At 41.4% G+C, this 13,435-nt stretch overlaps 1 protein-coding gene across 4 annotated transcripts in view; it reads left to right on the plus strand.

Annotated features, from left to right (window-relative positions):
* Positions 1 to 13,435, plus strand: part of PTK2 (protein tyrosine kinase 2) — a 378,469-nt gene that overhangs the window by 21,751 nt on the left and 343,283 nt on the right. For 2 of the 4 annotated variants that reach the window (XM_073330030.2, XM_073330031.2), the window contains exon 2: positions 2,819 to 2,875. The exons of the other annotated variants lie outside the window; for them this stretch is intronic. The gene's annotated coding sequence lies outside the window, so the exon portion shown is untranslated. The remainder of the gene's footprint in view (positions 1 to 2,818; positions 2,876 to 13,435) is intronic. 4 annotated transcript variants of the gene reach the window in all.

Consider the following 13,435-nt stretch of genomic DNA (forward strand, 5'->3'; position numbering starts at 1 on the left):
GCTTTGCTTTGGATTGTTGTTGAGCAGAACCCGTCATCAGCATGGATGCATATACTCTGGAATGGTGGTTGAAGCATGAAGGGACATACGAATGTTTATCATATCTGGCACGTAAATATCTTACGACACCGGTTACAAAAGTGCCATACGAACGCCTGTTCTCACTTTCAGGTGACATTCTAAACAAGAAGCAGGCAGCAGTATCTCCTGGAAATGTAACCACAATTGTTTGTCTGAGCGATTGGCTGAAGTAGGACTGAGTGGATTTGTCGGCTCTAAAAGTTTTACATTGTTTTATTTTTGAATGCAGGTTTTTTTGTACATAATTCGACATTTTTAAGTTCAACTTTCATTATAAAGAGCTTGCACTACAGTACTTGTATTAGATGAATTGAAAAATACGATTTATTTTTTACAGTGCAAATATTTGTATTAAATATAAATATAAAGTGAGCACTGTACATTTTGTATTCTGTGTTGTAATTGAAATCAATATGTTTGAAAATGTAGACAACATCCAAAAATATTTAAATAAATGGTATTCTATTATTGTTTAACAGGGTGATTAATCACAATTAATTTTTTTAATAACTTGAAAGCCCTAATTGGCATATGATATTGTACTTACATTTCAGTGTATAGTATATAGAGCAGTATAAACAAGTCATTGTCTGCATGAAATTTTTGTTTGTATTGAGTTCGCTAGTGCTTTTTATGTAGCCTGTTGTAAAACTAGGCAGATATCTAGATGAGTTGACGTACCCCCTGGAAAACCTCTGCATACCCCCAGGGGTACATGTACCCCTGGTTGAGAACCACTGCCTTACAAGACCACTATTTGAACTGATGGCTACCTGCTCGCTGCTCCATTTATCCATGAAAATGGCATTCCCGATAGCTATCACATCGGCGTGATGGACTGGAGAAAAAAGGGGCCCCTATGTCATGACCCCCTTCTCACAGTATTTTTTTTAAGGACAAGGTCACATTGCAACCTCACCTCAAATTTTTACCTAAAGTGTTCTCCAAGTTCCATATTAACCAACCTATTCACCTGCCAGTCTTCCACCCTGAACCTCACCTAGATAAACAAGAGGCACTACTGAACACCATTGACATTAGGAGAGCACTTCTATCTGAATTAGGACTAAACTCTTCAGAAAGACCCCCAAATTGTTTGTCTTGCTCACAGATAGATTGAAAGGGTCTGCAATCTCTAATCAAAGACTTTCCCAGCGGATATCTGATTGCATTAATTCTTGCTATGAATTTTGTAATATTCAAGCACCTTTGGACATACAAACTCACTATATGAGGTCCATTTCTACCTCTACGGCATTTCTTGAAAACATGCCCATTATTGAAATAAGTGAGGCCACTACCTGGGCTTCTATGAATATGTTCACTGAATGCTACTCACAACTCTGCTTCTGATACTGGGTTGGGCTTGGCTTTATTTTCTTCCATACTGGACTCAACTCTGAAGCTCCCTTTGTCTTATGGGGAACTGCTCAGTAGTCACCTAAAGTGGCACACCTATAGGGACACTACTCAAAGAAGAAGGAATGGTTACTCACCCTTTTCAGTCACTGTAGTTCTTTGAGATGTCTGTATCTATGGGAGCTACAGTATTTTCCCTCCTTCCCCTTTGCTTCGGAGTTCTCTGCTATGAGGATTTGCGGTTGAGAAGGAATGGAGGGCAGTTCGCCTGCACAATGTTATATGATGATGATATGGGGCATGAGACTGACTAGCGTATATGCACAGGCCAAACAGAAACTGCTATGTCAGTCTCTGCTCAAAGGTGTAGGGATGGCAAACACATCTAGAGTGACACACACCTCAAAGAACTATAGTTACTGCACAGGATGAGTAACCAGTTCTCACCAGATACTGTTTTCAGATTTTCTTCAAGGAGACTTTATTTATTTATTTTTTAATATTTGTAGAGTTGTAGCACCTAGAATCCTCATTCAGGAATTGGGGCTTCTTTTGTGGTGTACACACACGCACACACACACACACGCGCGCACACACACGCACACACACGCGCACACACACACACAAACTTCAAGATACATTTAGACCCGTGGTTCTCAACCAGGGGTCTGAGGCCCCTTGTGGGGGCCGCAAGCAGGTTTCGGAGGGCCTCCAAGCAGGGCCAGGATTAGATACGCTGGGGCCCAGGGCAGAAAGCCAAAACCCCATCATATGGGGCTAAATCCTGGGGCCCTGAGTCCTGCCATCTGGGGCTGAAGCCTGAGCAACTTAGCTTCGTGGGGCTGCCTGTACTGTGGGGCCCTGGGCAGTTGCCCTGCTTGCTACCCCCTAACACTGGCCTTGGCTTTTATATACATAAAAACAGTTGTTGTGGCACAGGTGGGCCGTGGAGTTCTATAGCAAGCTGGGGAGGGCTCAGGAAGAAAAAGGTTGAGAACCCCTGATTTTAGACTGTTAAGGTTCCATCAGGACGCATCCATCCAAAACCTTGAAATCATGAAAATAATAAGGGAAAAGTCTCCAGCATTTTTTTTTTTTTTAACCACCTTCACATCACCTACAGTACTGTCAACTACACACACTAACACTCTATAAGGCATTCACTTCCCTCTCCAGTAGATATCATAACAGAAGATGTACCCCAACTGACTGCCACATAGTCCATTTATTTGGAAAATTATTTTGACTTAATATTGCTGGGGTCACTGTTAAACTATTTGCATTCAACGTGTGTCAAGTATGTGACTAATCTGAATTTTCCTATGTCAAGAAAGAATCCTGATCAATTATCCTGATCAATTCTAAATTATCATTTCAGACTTCCATCTCAGTCATAGCAAGTACCTACCACTGAGAGCTGGAAAATCTACTTAAGGTATGTGGAATTTCCAGTGAACTAATTTTTCACTGGGTTTTATTAATGTTGGGTAAAACTGTTTAGGCTGAGATATTCTAAAGCACCCAAGGACCTTAAGAAGGCACAAATCCCATTGATTTTTCAATCAGACTTGCGTTGCTTAACTCTGTTAGGTGCTTTTGAAGATTCCACTGGTAAGCAATTGATGTTAAACTGTAACAAGAATCATCCCAGATTCCTAAATTTAACTGTCTAATTCACGACCCTTCTGTTCATTCACTCACTTCTTTGAAAGTGGGGTGGGTGGGAAATCTTATTTTGGATTGTTATCCATGTTCGAACTTAGTCGAAAAGTAATTTTTTTTTTTAATTTGAGAAAAATTCATTAAGCCGTTTTTGAGTTATACAAAACACTCAAAAATATATTTCTCTTAAGTATAAGGGATGCAGTGTTTCCTAGTGGATAGGCCACTTGTCTGGGACTTAGGAGGCCTGGATTTTATTCCTGGTTCGGTCACTGGTCTGCTGGGTGACCTTGGGAAAGTCATTTCACCTCCTGGTGGCTATATTTCTCCATCTCTAAAATGGAGATAATGATGCTAGCCTCTTTTGTAAAGCACTTTGAGATCTTCTTTGAGATCTATTGACGAAAAGCGCGATGAGTGCTAAAATGTTTTAATAATTAGTAGTAGTACTGATGCTATAGGGAAGTTGGTCACACTTGCTGAGCTCTTAACAGATATGGAAATAGTGTCTATTGAGGCTATTTTTCTTCAGAGGAGTGTCTGTGTATGTTGCTTACACCAGTGCTACTCAAAGTGGTGGTCCGTGGACCGGTGCCGGTCTGCTAGCCATTGGCTGCCGGTCTGCGCCTACATTGGAAAAAAAAAATTGCCAGTCCCCCACATCAGATAGCTTGAGAAGCACTGGCTTACACTATGCCCTAAAGCTGTAAATGATATCTGCTGAAGTTTTTTATTTTTTATCAGGACCCTGTAAAGACATAGCATCTTTGTGACATCACTATTGCAGTCTTCCTGCCAGTCTGATGGGCACAGGGGTTGCTAAGCTCAATGTCATGTGGACAGCTTGTGTGAGGGGCATTTGAAAGACCCTATCTTACCTACAAAAGCTTTGGAGCTGCTTCATACCAAAGCTGATCAGCTGAACGCTGTAGAATCAGGATGACACTATGGTAATGGAGAAGAATTTTAACAATCCTCTAGTTCCATATTAAGAAAAGGAGGACTTGTGGCACCTTAGAGACTAACAAATTTATTTGAGCATAAGCTTTCATGAGCTACAGCTCACTTCATCGGATGCATTCAGTGGAAAATACAGTGGGGAGATTTATATACACAGAGAACATGAAACAATGGGTGTTACCATACACACTGTAACGAGAGTGATCAGGTAAGATGAGCTATTACTAGCAGGAGAGCGAGGGGGGACGGACCTTTTGTAGTGATAATCAAGGTGGGCCATTTCCAGCAGTTGACAAGAACATCTGAGGAACGGTGGGCGGGGGGTGGGGGGGAGAAACATGTGGAAATAGTTCTACTTTGTGTAATGACCCATCCACTCCCAGTCTTTATTCAAGCCTAAATTAATTGTATCCAGTTTGCAAATTAATTCCAATTCAGCAGTGTCTCATTGGAGTCTGTTTTTGAAGGTTTTTTTGTTGAAGAATTGCCACTTTTAGGTCTGTAATCGAGTGACCAGAGAGATTGAAGTGTTCTCCGACTGGTTTTTGAATGTTATAATTCTTGACGTCTGATTTATGTCCATTTATTCTTTTCCATAGAGACTGTCCAGTTTGCCCAATGTACATGGCAGAGGGGCATTGCTGGCACATATCACATTGGTAGATGTGCAGGTGAACGAGCCTCTGATATTGTGGCTGATGTGATTAGGCCCTATGATGGTGTCCCCTGAATAGATATGTGGACGCAGTTGACAACGGGCTTTGTTGCAAGGATAGGTTCTTGGGCTAGTGGTTCTGTTGTGTGGTGTGTGGTTGCCTGTGAGTGTTTGCTTCAGGTTGGGGGCTGTCTGTAAGCAAGGACTGGCCTGTCTCCCAAGATCTGTGAGAGTGATGGGTCGTCCTTCAGGATAGGTAGTAGATCCTTGATGATGCGTTGGAGGGGTTTTAGTTGGGGGCTGAAGGTGATGGCTAGTGGCGTTCTGTTATTTTCTTTATTGGGTCTGTCCTGTCGTAGGTAACTTCTGGGTCCTCTTCTGGCTGTGTCAGTCCGTTTCTTCACTTCAGCAGGTGGGTATTGTAGTTGTAAGAACGCTTGATAGAGATCTTGTAGGTGTTTGTCTCTGTCTGAGGGGTTGGAGCAAATGCGGTTGTATCGTAGAGCTTGGCTGTAAACAATGGATCGTGTGGTGTGGTCTGGATGAAAGCTGGAAGCATGTAGGCAGGCATAGCGGTCAGTAGGTTTCCGGTATAGGGTGGTGGTTTTGTGACCATCGCTTCTTAGCACCGTAGTGTCCAGGAAGTGGATCTCTTGTATGGACTGGTCGAGGCTGAGGCTGATGGTGGGATGGAAATTGTTGAAATCATGGTGGAATTCCTCAAGGGCTTCTTTTCCATGGGTCCAGATGATGAAGATGTCATCAGTGTAGCGCAAGTAGAGTAGGGGCATTAGGGGACGAGAGCGGAGGAAGCATTGTTCTAAGTCATCCATAAATATGTTGGTATACTATGGGGCCATGCGGGTACCCATAGCAGTGCCACTGATTTGAAGGTATACATTGTCCCCAAATGTGAAATAGTTATGGGCTATGGTCTCAAGTAGAAACTGTGTTTGCTGTACATTCACTCTGCCAAATCACAAACATTCAATATGTCTGTAGCCTGCGGTGTTCAACCCTTTCACTTCTGTTCTTTATGCCATGAGTCCTGTTTGGTCCCCTTTTTAATTCATCTGTGCTTTCCCTAAGTGCTTTAATCCGTCATTGCAGGGTTATATTTTATCTGCATTGAGACTGATATTTTTCTGACTTCTGTTTCCCTTACTGATTGTAGTCTTTATTTTTATTTAAAGTTAATTTTAGTGATGTTATATTACACCAGCATGGGTTTGGCTGTTGTGGCTACAGTTTCAAGCTCAATAGAGTGAAAGTCACCTCTGTTACTTGCTTCAGATTTAGACTCTCTAGGAACTCATAATGACCAAGGATAGTGATTATACATGCAAGTACAGGGTGTAGTCTGTTTCACAAGTTTTATTAAAGAGAAATTCTATAAAGATCTATGCACAAATTATAAATATAGTTATACTCACATCCTTAAGGATATTCTTAAGGTCTGATTGCTGCCTTGCCAATTGATTATCAGGAGAGGGATGGTTCCTGCTGGAGTTTCACATAAGGAGCTCAATTTTTCCACTCTGGGCGTCCTCTTTTTATAATGTGATTCTGACTGTATTCATACCCTGCAGTTAGGGCACGCAGAATAATGTGACTACCAGGTATCTTGTAAAGGGAAAAAAAATTACTCTTACTTTTAATTTTTCACAATATCATCCATTGGTAAATCTTTTCCTGTAATCTTGTGGCACAGTTACTTACATCAAGCATTTCTTAAGCCTGTAGTCTAGTATGGCTAAACTAAAGTCTTACAGGCCTCAGTATTGTAGGCCTTGCGTTTCATCCCTCCTTACTTAGATATCTAATGTATACTTATCCCTTCTGACTACTGATCAATCTTATACGTCTATCATTCTATAACTTAATTCTATTTAGTATACAATGATTATATATGACATAACATGTTAGTTAATGATAACTAAGGCTATGAATTTGTCACAGAGGTCATTGATTCTGAGACTTCTGAAGACCTCAGTGACTTCAGCCTGCGGTGGCTGGGAGCTGCCAGGTCCTGTTTTTTCTCATGGGGGCAGGGAGCTGCGGGGCACCCATGCAGCTTCCAGCCTCAGTGGTTGGCAGGGGGATCCCTGCAGCCTCGGGCCCCTGTGAGCGGCAGAGGGACCCCTGCAGCTCCAAGCCAGGGTGGAGGGGGACCCCTCAAGCTCCAAGCCTGTCCCGCAGTTGCCCAGAAGCTTCCCATTTTGTCATGGATATTTTTAGTGAAAGTCTGGGACAGGTCACAGACTTCCGCGAATTTTTCTTTATTGTCCATGACTTTAACTAAAAATATCCTTGACAAAATCTTAGCCTTAGTCTTAACATCACACAATGAATGAGCAATAAACTAAAATAATTGGCTACATGATGTTATACTTCCATGTCTGGGGGTTTTGTACAATTGGTTATAGTAAAAGCAGAATTGTGGAAACTAGTTACTCACTCTTGTCCACGTCTTAATGCTTTTTGTTGCTACATTCTCTTTTGTGGTGAGCAGCGTGGGTGACAAGAGTCCAGCAAGATTTGCATCACTCATGTTTTGAACTGTAACAAAATCTTTCTGCCGACAGTTCAGGAATGCCAGTGCACCTCCTCACCTCAGTTGCTGATGCAGTTCATGCCGTTATTTTTCCCCTTTTAGACTATTGTAATGGCTTTCTTGCTGCAATCATGATTAATACATGACAGCAGGTACAAAATGTTTCTGCTAGCATTCTGGATGAAGCAATAATGTAACTGCATCTCTGGCTCTGATACACTGCAAACTGCTTTTCAGATTAACTTCAAGGTACTCTCTTTCACCTGCTAAAGCCCTTCAAATTCTGTCTGATATAGTTGGTCTGTACACCTTCCGTCACCAGTAAATGTCACCTAATGCTGGTTCACTTATCTCATCGCTACCCAGATGTGCTGCACTGTGTGACGGTCTTCTCTTGTACAGTAATACTTTCTTGAATTTCTTGCTCAGGGATTTCATGGATGCTAATTAGTCTTTTTTTGCTCTTAAAATTCTCTGTGAATAATTACTTCTCTTCCCCTTCTTTCTAAAGTGCCATGTCTATTTGTACTAAACTGTTGCATAGCTATGAATAGATTAATGCCTTGGTATGGTTAAAGTTGGTTTTCCTGTTTTTTTTCCCATGCAAGTTAAAGATAGTGAAGTTCAAGTTTTTAGTAGTCTTCAGTTTTATCGCTTCATTTAAAAACCTGAAGATTTGTAGTTAGATCAAACAAGAAAGCCCTAAAGTGCCAGGATGCTGCATATAAGACCTGGATTAAGCAGCCTGGACCTCAGGGTTACATGAGATGGCCTCCACTATCCTCTTTGCCCTTTACTGTCCTTACTTCTCTCCTTAGGTCAGGTCTAATCAATATAATGTTTAAGTATTATTATTTGTATTATGGACCAGGGTCATACTGTGTTTACATTTTTTATAGTAAACTTAGTTTTTTTACCATGTCCCAGATTTTCAGTCTGTCTTAAATTTTTATATTGACAGTGAGTAGAAATTGTTGGGAGGGAGTATATTAAAGATTTTGTTAGCTGGATAAAAGATAGCTGGGCCATTGGCAGCTGGTAAGGCATGGGGAATTGTTCGAATTTTGGTTTCGAGGCAGTAATTGAGACTTATGGTAACGGGCAGTGGAGGCATGATCAATTTTTCTGAAACGTTTTACACTGTTTATAACACCAGCGATTAAAGGGTAATATGGGGCCTTTACCTGCTAATACCTAAGTTCAAGTCCATGTGTTTCATGTAGCAGTTGATATCCCTGACATCTACAATAATGAAGGCAATGCAATTCCTGCTCTGTTTTAGGGATTAGCAGTGTCTTCAACAGTAGCATGAATAACCCAGAAAAGTCAGAGCCTGAAATTGTCTGTCTGCAGGTAAAAAGACTTCCAGTTCATCTCAAAATGTATTTATCATGTGTAAAAAGCCTAGATGGGAACTATCCGGATTTAGAATCTTTTTTTGATTGTTTCCTTTCATTTCAGTTGACCTTTTAAAATGAACAGCTGTTAATGTCATGATGTCATGTACAAGTGTGCTTTTTGGTCTGCAGCCATTTGTACTTTGGAATACACAGTGTGTAAAAGACTGAAGTGAGTCATGTCCTGGTAAAACCATGACAACCCTGTATTTATTAGTTTGTTAGGTAAATATCTTGCAGTAGAGTGCACCTTCTTGAATAAGACTTTGTTATAAAGTTTTCACTCAGCTCCACGAATCACCGTATTGTAAAATATAGCGCCATGACAAGTAAGCAAAGATAGATTCTTAGATTCCTAGGCCAGAAGGGACCATTGTGGTCATCTGGTCTGACTTCCTGTAAAAAACAGGCCAGAACTTGCTCAAAATAATTCTTAGCAAGACACATTACATTTAACATAGCATTTTTCTGGTATGTTTTTGGGGAGGGATTTGTTTGGTCAGCAGTTTGGGGGAATGGAGGAGGCTGGGATTATCTCAGTTTAATTATTGGCCATTTTTTTGCACCATCCCTTTTTTATATGTGTTATGTACCCAGATACCTATGTGATGGATACAATATACGCTATGAATTTAATGTGCTGTACTTCTTTATTACACACACAAAACTACATTATAAGAACATCATTAAGGTTGCAAAATTAAGCTCTCAAAAGTTAGGAAATGCCAGAATTAAGGTTGCCTGTTGCAGCCTTAATTTACGTCCTTGTGCATAAGCATTATGAGACAGTCTTTAATTACATGATCACATGGTATCTTTTTCCCCAGGACCCCGGTCAATTCTGTGCACAGGGCAAACAGACTTGCTTGGGGGATAAATCAGGATTGTGTCGTGAATGAGCATGTCTGTAGGACCCCTATTTCATTTGTTGCAGAAGTTGGAAGGTGTGTAATGAACAAGGCAGGGGATTGTAGGAAGAGAGTGGATGATCTCAGGGGTAAGAGAGATGAATACTTCCCTGGAGAACTGGATTCCATCTCTTCCTCTGCCACAGAGTTCCTATATGATGTTAGGCAAGTCACTTAAACAAGTGGCACCCAACCTTATTACACGGGAGCCACATAAACTGAGGCATAACCTTGTGTGGGCCAAACAGATTCTATATATTTTAATAAGATATGAAGTCTCCTGTATTGACTTATATTTTAAGTTCAGTATGTATTTAGATATGTTGTTTGTATAGTATTGTCTATTTACACACTTACTGTGTTGAAGCTGGCTGTGGACCTTATGAAATGCTCTGGTGGGCTGAAGTTTGGGCACCCTGATTTAAACCAGACTTCTCACAGATGGTCACTAATCGTGTGTTCCTCATTTTGAGTGCCTGACTTCGAGACCTTTGTTTCTTATTTACAGAAGTGCTGAACACTCACAGCTGCAACTTTTGTCAATGGGAACTGTACTCTGAACATATAAAGCACTATATAATGCTAAATATGCTGACAATCCGGTCCCTAGGCATCTCAAATTGAGTACCCATATTGGATATTTTTGACCTTACTTTCTTTGTCTTGGTTTGCGATCTGTAAAAGGGGGGTATCACCACCTCTCACTTCACAGGGGTGTTATGAAAATAAATTATCCTTTGTGAAACACTCATATACTAGAGTGACAAGAAAAAAGCTTATGAGGAACTTAATTCTGTTTTCAGACCACGCTTTGAATAGCGTGCTGTAAATAAAGCATGGAGCCATGTATTTAACAATGAAGAGAAAACAAAATATTGAGTAGCTGCTCGTTAGCTGAGCACCATACATTCTGGGCACTGAATAAGGCTGAGGTCCGGGGGGAAAAATGACATGGAAAATTTCAGCCCAGGCTGTTAAATTTTGATAATGTAATAACCAACTGAAAACAGGGAAATGTCGGGCAACCTTCAGTAATAGGTGGTGCTATCAGCTCCACCTATAAGAAGCAAGCCACCCAAAGGTGCTCTGATGTTATTGTGATGAATGTTATATCGATATTTAGATGTATTGGATTTTAAAATAGTAATGACTATTTGTCAAGCAACCTTGCCTCAACCAGTACAATGTGTTTTAAAAATTGCTGGGAAACCAGTGGACTTGTATATCCTAATAGCTTCAAAAGTGAGGGGAGCTAATATTATTGGCTGAGCTTGCAAAGACCTTGCATGCAACTCAACAGCATTTTTTCGTTTCTTTATCTGTAACACAGTAACTTTTGAAGGCTGCATCTGATCAATTCCATAATTTCAGGGAATGTTCTAGGCATCAGTGGCCAGAACCCTATTGACTTCTGGGGAAAAATCAGGGGAGACACATGAAGCCCCTTTCGGCACAGCCTCAAGCAGCTCTGCAATTGTCTATAGATCAGACAAGTGGTTGATGTCACCCATTAATGCCTTTCACATAACAGTACTCTTCTTTGCTCATCCCAATGGAGTTTATCTCCCAGGCAGAAAGAAAAATAATGATGGAGGGCGTGGCAGTGTGCACACAGCCCTTGGCATTGGGGAAAAAATGGGATATCCTGGTATGGGGGAAGAAGGGAATGTGACTTGCTGGTAAGAGAGTGAAATAGAGGGGGATGGGAGTGTGTACACAGAATTTGTGAGGTGAAATGGAGGAATGCAAGGAGCCACTGGTGTGTTTAATAAGCTCAGCCTACAGAAGCTACGAAGTGTGAAACTATCTCTTTTTAAAACAGTAATCGCCTAGAAGTGCTTACAGCTCTACCTGACTTCTGGAAGTGGTGTCTTGCTGGTCCTCTTATCTGGTTGGCTATCTCGAGTTTTTCAGGGCAAAAGAAGACAGTCTTATGTTGGAGGAAAAGATTTATGATAAATAAAGGAGTATATGTTCCCCAGTGGTTCAGGTTTGAACAAAAAGGGGTTGGGACAGGTATCCTCAGTCAAGAGGCTGCAGACCGTAATCAAGGGTCCTTCCTAGATGGGTTTAAAAAAAAAAATTCTGCAGAAAAGGACCTAGGGGTTACAGTGGACGAGAAGCTGGATATGAGTCAACAGTGTGCCCTTGTTGCCAAGAAGCCCAATGGCATTTTGGGTTGTATAAGTAAGGGCATTGCCAGAAGATCGAGGGATGTGATCGTTCCCCTCTGTTCAACATTCGTGAGGCCTCATCTGGAGTACTGTGTCCAGTTTTGGGCCCCACACTGCAAGAAGGATGTGGAAAAATCGGAAAGCGTCCAGCGGAGGGCAACAAAAGTGATTTGGGGACTGGAACACATGACTTATGAGGAACAGCTGAGGGAACTGGAATTGTTTAGTCTGCAGAAGAGAAGAGTGAGGGGGGATTTGATAGCTGCTTTCAACTACCTGAAAGGAGGTTCCAAAGAGGATGGCTCTAGACTGTTCTCAGTGGTAGCAGATGACAGAACGAGGACTAGTGGTCTCAAGTTGCAGTGGGGGAGGTTTAGGTTGGATATTAGGAAAAACTTTTTCACAAGGAGGGTGGTGAAGCACTGGAATGGGTTACCTAGGGAGGTGGTGGAATCTCCTTCCTTTGAGGTTTTTAAGGTCAGGCTTGACAAAGCCCTGGCTGGGATGATTTAGTTGGGGATTGGTCCTGTTTTGAGCAGGGGGTTGGATTAGATAACCTCCTGAGGTCCCTTCCAACCCTGATATTCTATGATTCTATGACAAGATCTCATTCTCAGGGTGGTTTTTTTTGGCAGGGCTTCTGGTTTAACCCAAATCGACACTAGCTTGGCAGAAATCTCTGGCTGCCTTCTTTCTATGTAATTTTGCAACCAGTAAACTGAAACACAAATAGTATAAACTATACCAGATAACTCCTTTTTTCCCCAGAGCTTCCTGCCCTGGCTTCCGGTCCACATAACGCCTTTGTATCTCTCCTCTGCAGCTGAACTTAAGGAGTGCCTAGCTAATAATGCCTTCTTTAAATGCCTCTGAGGTGTGGCTAGGCAGTAACCCCTAAGACCCCAGGCTATAGTTTGGCTCATCAGGGCTTCCTCCTAGGGATGCATGCCCAAAGCAGGATTCAGCAGTGTTTCAGGGTTCCTTCCAGAGTTGCCAAAAGACCTGCATACCTTGGTGTAGGGAACTTCTCTTGTCTCTTTCCCTCCCAGGTGAGTATGAAAAGAGAAACCCCAGGACAAGAGATACTACAGGAAGTGGTGTTGGTCATTCATTAGATGTCACTGCTCATTGTGACAGAACTGGAGTAATGCATCCTCGTAATGCTAGGGGCATCCTGCTTCTGGAGGTGCTGTCTTTCTGAATAAGTTTAAATCATAGGGTTGGCTTCATTAAATATTCCATGACACTTTATTATTTTTGCAAGTGTCATGATGTTAACCTCTGCTCTGTGGCCTTATTCGAACTTGGAAAAGTATGGTCTGCCCACCAAAAGATGAAAATATTGCCATTGTAGCTGAACTGAAGTTTTTTCCTTCTTTGTCTCCAATCCTATAAACATGTAGGCACATGCTTACCTATATCATTGTGATAGGCTCTATAGAGAAACAGAAGACTCACTTCCACCAATGTTTTTTTTAAAAAAAGTGTAGCATTACTTGTGCAGAATGGCTATTGCATTCCCTCCATTGGTGGATGAGTTATCTCTATATACATAGTCTTTAAAGCTCTTTGGGATACAAGGGGCCATATAAATCTAAGCTGATGGTGGTAGTGCAATATTATCATGAGAACACTATTATCTTTATAGTTAGCAATTTATAATTACCTATCCATTGTTCTTTGTT

Source organism: Lepidochelys kempii, chromosome 2, assembly GCF_965140285.1.
Source record: "Lepidochelys kempii isolate rLepKem1 chromosome 2, rLepKem1.hap1, whole genome shotgun sequence".
In the NCBI taxonomy this organism is placed as follows: Eukaryota; Metazoa; Chordata; order Testudines; family Cheloniidae; genus Lepidochelys; species Lepidochelys kempii.